The sequence below is a fragment of the Sipha flava genome, unplaced genomic scaffold, assembly GCF_003268045.1.
Source record: "Sipha flava isolate LNK unplaced genomic scaffold, YSA_version1 265_pilon_pilon, whole genome shotgun sequence".
Lineage (NCBI taxonomy): Eukaryota > Metazoa > Arthropoda > Insecta > Hemiptera > Aphididae > Sipha > Sipha flava.
Window position 1 is genome coordinate 645,670 of NW_020272927.1, and position 5,762 is coordinate 651,431.

Genomic DNA, 5,762 nt, shown 5'->3' on the forward strand with positions numbered 1-5,762 from the left:
ACAGTTTTTACAACAAGCACTTGACACTCTCTCAAACTGGTCTCTAGAAACAAGTTTTTCTTTTTCTTCCACCAAAACTCAAAGTATAATTTTCAATAAAAATAAGAACATTCAACAACCAACTCTCAACTTCATGAACACACAGTTAAGTTTCTCAAGAAATATTCGCATCATTGGTCTCATATTCGACGACAAATTATCATGGCAACCCCATATAAAAAAACTTAAAACTGAATGCTTGACAAGAATGAATACAATTAAAATACTAGGAAATTACACTTGGGAATCAGAGACAAAAACACTATTTTTAATCAACAAAGCACTTATCCTTTTTTTAATTGATTACGGATAGATTATCTATAATAAGCCAATTTTAAAACACTCAAATCACTAGAGTCAGTGCATAACCAAGGTATCAGATTGGCAACAGGAGCTTTTAGGACAAGTCATATTGATAGTATTATGTGTAATGCTGGTGAATTACCTCTCCAACGTAGACGGCAAAGTAGCATACTACAATACACATCAACAATTAAATTTTTACCAGATCATATATCCAACATCATACTTCACAACACACACCCTACCAATCAAATACCAAATCAATGTACCATATTCGAAAACTTCAAAATTCTTAGTGAAAACCTACATCTTCACGACCTAACATTAAGCAAAGTATCATCTTCTCTCCCCCTTGGCTCTGGACAGTTAATATTAATACCCAACTTTCAGAACTCAATAAACAATATACTCCTAATCAAACTTTACAAAACATTTTTAGTGAAATAATATCCCAGCATTACTCAAACCATACTCAAATATACACTAACGCATCTAAAAATATAAATGAAACAGGATTCACAGTAATCACCGAAAATGATAGTTATATGTTCTCTTAACCTCACTACACAAGTATATAAACAGCTGAAGTGTATGCTATATATGGAGCAGTAAAGATTGCCGTTTCCTCAAATTCTGAAAATACCATCATCCTCAGTGATTCTTTCAGTGCTATCACTTCAATTATTAACCCTTATCCTAAGAACGAACTTGTGCAATTAATCCAAAAATCGCTCTCTACAACAAACAGAAATATTTCTTTCATGTGGGTTCCCTCACACGTGGGAATCCCCGGGAATGAAAAAGCAGACACTATGGCTAATGTAGCAATACTATCTCCGTCCTCTACAAAAATCAACAAAATAACTACATCAGATGCAATCTTCAACATAAAAAAAAAAAACATTAGAACTGTGGTGAAACAATTGGAGTAGCTTACCTTTATCAAACAAACTTAGAAACATAAAATATCACGTTAAGAAATGAAAAAATCCCCCAGACCTTACCAGAAGAGAGGAAGTAGTTATTACCCGTGTTAGAATAGGACTTATCCATCTAACCTATTCATACCTAATTAGCAAAGAACCGAAACCTACTTGTGAAACATGCAGAGTCAACCTATCAATCAAACACATAATGATCGACTGCCCAAAATTTTCTGCGCAACTAGGGATCCTTAATAACCCTTCATCAATTCAACAAGCCCTCAATGAAGACAACACCAAAGCCGTTCTCACCTTTCTTCGTTTAATTAAAATATTTAATAAATTGTAATACATCAATACACAATGTACATAATTTCATATTTCAACATGTATAACTTTTAAATGTAATTTATCCACTTTATTTTTGTATAATTTTAGTAGGCTAATTACCGTTGTTATTGAAGCCTTAAATCAATTAAAAAAAAAAAAAAAAACATATTAGGAACTGAACAAATGTTCAAACGTCCGTCGAACAATGCTGAAACACTCGGAATATAATTGTTATTGATCGCTCGAGTATCTATTCGCGATTTGATAATATGTTATGTGGTGCGTTGCGTATGTTTTTGCAGCTAACGAATGTTTATACGCGTATACGATTCATTAGGACAACAGTTGACAACAGTTACTGTTGTGGTGGACTTTTTTTTTTTCAATTATCATCATTATTTATTTTATTCTTTTCTGCGTACACGCTACCAAATTGGTAACGCAACGCACGATGACGAGTTCATTTCTCATCGGGCACTGGAGTTCCGCAAACTTTCCATCGCACGTCTACCACCTGCGGCACACTCACGTGACGTTGTAACCATGCTAACCGTCACGGTTTTAGCGAGCCTGAGATTCCGACAAAACCGTGCACCGCGGTGTAACGAGCACGGTATAATGTTGTCTCGCGATGTGCAACTATGAAACTTGTACATTGTTTGTATTTTCTACTTCGTAAATTCATCTCATTTTCGATATCGATTCCCGTATAAATTATGAAAAACACTTCAACCACCTCCCTCCGTTCAAAATTCCTGAGCAAGCCTATATGTGTACTGTATGTCTGTACAATATCTAAATTTTTCCATATCGTTCGATCGGTTCTTGTTCACGTTACCTCTATACACTGTTTGCAACAATCAGAAAATTGGACCACGGGACCAATTAACTTATATTCCTGTACATACTGTAATTTTAACACTACACGTTGGACAGATGTTACAATATTATCCAATATTATCATAGCGAATAAACAAATATCGTTGGAAACTTCTTTGGACATGATTTATTAAATTTTATTATCATATTAATCGGATGGTATGCTATGATTATCCGTGATACCGTGACGTATATTTGTTTTTCACCTTTTCCGATGCACGCATTTTCGGTTCTAACAACCCAAAGTCCCAATTTACTTAATTATCATATTACTAATTGTAATGTGTCATTTAATTTTTCGATGGTCCAATGCGGTTGGTTCACTCTCGATCACTACTTTTGATTGTCTGAAAATAGCAGTCTGCTCGATGTTATGGTAACAGATAAATGTGATTTAACACGGCGGCATGACCATTTCTTCATCCCAGTTCCTCATCCGCCCCATAATTGTTGTGAATTTTAAGTTCCTACATTAAATGTCAATTTCGTATATTATTGTTTGTGTTGCTGTTTGTATATATTCGTAATAGCTTTGTCAATTGAATTATTTTAGGTATAATTTTATTGTAAACAAATGGCCAACGCTTTTTTTTATTTCTTCGTCATTTGCTGTTCGCTATTAAAGCAACGATGTTTTATATTTTATATTTTTTTTTTTTTTTGCTTGAAGACAATTTATTTTAATCATTCTATCTCGGTTTTTTTATCGACTAACTACGCTCTGCCACCGATGTTTCGACTTTCTATGCTAATACAATGACATGGCCTCGGATCGCTTGAGATTTCTTCTCGGTGAGCTGACCGGTCATGGTTGAGTTGTGGTGTTGTAGTGGAAAATTAAAGAGAACAAAGAAATACAATATGATGAGCCTATTATGTATATTGTTCAACAAATAAAAAAAGGTCTATATAAAATATGATGGTGGTGACAGAAGAAAAAAATATTGAAGAAAATATTCTTTTACCACAGTCACGAGCAAAAAGGTTAGTAATTTTAGGCGACCGGTCGGTACGTTGCCACCGATTCCGAAAACTTTTCCCACCTCTGCCCGGTTTTCCGAGGTATGTGTAGGTGAGTAGTATCGAAAATGGTGTTGTCGTTGCCCGGGTTGAGGCTAGGTAGAGAGCGGGCGTGGCTCCACGATAGTGGTGTACTTAATGTACCTGCACCACAGCGGGACCGCGTCAACGAAGATACGGCTATGACTGGACGTGGAGGAAAGCTATTTGCTATTACAGAGAATTAGAAAATCCAATTTATTTTATGCACGGGAAATAGTATGGAACAGTTTATTTATGCTCACATGAATTAGGACATGAATACCAATATATTAAAGTATCAAGCCACAACTCACGAACTAAACTTAAAACGCTGGACGTCCTTTTGAATAATCGAACAATGATGAACACGATGAACAGATTTTCACGATGTCGACAGTAATGACTAGGGAACGGATTTATATGTAAATACATATTTTTATTAAAACGAGATATTTAAGATTTGATAAGAAATGTTTATGATTTAAATCATTCCTATTAAAATGATGATACTTTTATTTTACATATTTTTACATATTTTAGTATAATTACATATTTTTACATATTTCACTAATTTTTAAATATTTTTAATCATATTTTTATCATTTCATTATTCATACGTCTTTTTCGTATGAAAATACAAGAAATTATTTTCCAGATCCAGAAACTTCTATCGCTATTGGAAAAGCTCAAAATATTATGCTAAATGAAACATTGAAAATAATTAAATTTTAATTAAAAATAATTTAACAAAATTATTAATAAAAAATATGTCCCCAAATGATAGTATGCAAATTGTTGAATCAGCGATTAAAACTCGTAAGCGGACCAATAGATGTTGTAAAAAAGAAAATTCATGCTGTTACAGAAAAAAATTCCAGGCAATATTGATTTTAAAACAATCAATGACATAATGAGTGGCAGACACCCTTCTAAAAATCTGGAATTATCGCCTTCTGATAGTACGCACTTGAAATATGCTTTTATACATCGGTTGATATGAAACGATAATTTCGCCGTTTTAAAAATATTTTGATACCTAATAGGCGACATTTAACATTTGATAATTTAAAAGATATTGTAATAATTCAATGCAACAAATCATTTTGATAATTTAATAATAATAATCACTTTTTTCCCCCCACATATTTGGATGTTTTTAGCACATATTTTATAAATTATACTTACATATATATGTAAATATTTCTGTATTTTTATTACATATAAATCCGTTCCCTAGTAATGACCAAAAACTTGTGACGTTGATTTCTTTCAAAACAACACAATAATGGGCATGGGCACCACTATGACACTCTGTGGACGGTAAAACGATGTAGCATAGAGGAACACAACTAATACCGAACAATGTGGTAACTGAGCATCAAAATTATAATACCTTTGTTGTTGAAAATATTTTATTATTTAACCGCGATGGCTAATAGTTATCTTAAAGTTTATAATAAATTCTTTTCCGTAATGCAGATGATGAAAATATAAAATAAAAAATAAAAATATGCGAGAAAAAACGTGTTGCTTCAATAGCGAACGACGAACGACGATGAGACAAAAGGGGCGTTGGCAATTTGTTTAAAACATAATTATATTCAAAATAATTCGATTGACAAAGATATTACGAATATACATGAACAACAATACAAATAATAATGTACAAAATTGTCATTTAACATAAGTAATTAATATTTACGACGATTACGGGGCAAACGAGAAACTCAGATAAGGAAGTGTTCGTACCTAATAGATTGCACATAAATTACCTTAATGATGGTACCAAGGAAACTGCTATTGAACTCACTGGCGAACAACCTTTTTAGTGCCATTTTTGGTCATTAAATTTTTTATCTTGCGGTTATAGGCAAATTTTTAAAACAATTCCAGATATTGTTACCTTAAAAAAATAAAACTAATTAGTTATCTTCATCGATATCTTGGCTCATGACTAAAAAATAACTGTAACATTGATGTGTTAAAAAGTTATTAATATTTTACTTATTTAGTTTTAAGATATAAATACAAATTTTAAATATACAGATAGTTAAACTTTGTGAATATTCAATAAACTTTAAGGTAAAATACCCTTCATTACTAATAATAAGGGTGTATTTTAGTTGTTTAAATAGCTAGAACTAGCTGAGCAATAATGTAGATTATGACGTCTCGGTCCTCTCTGGATTTACTAGCGCCGTGTAACTGACCCATGTAGGAAGAATCACCAACTTACGGCCAAAACAA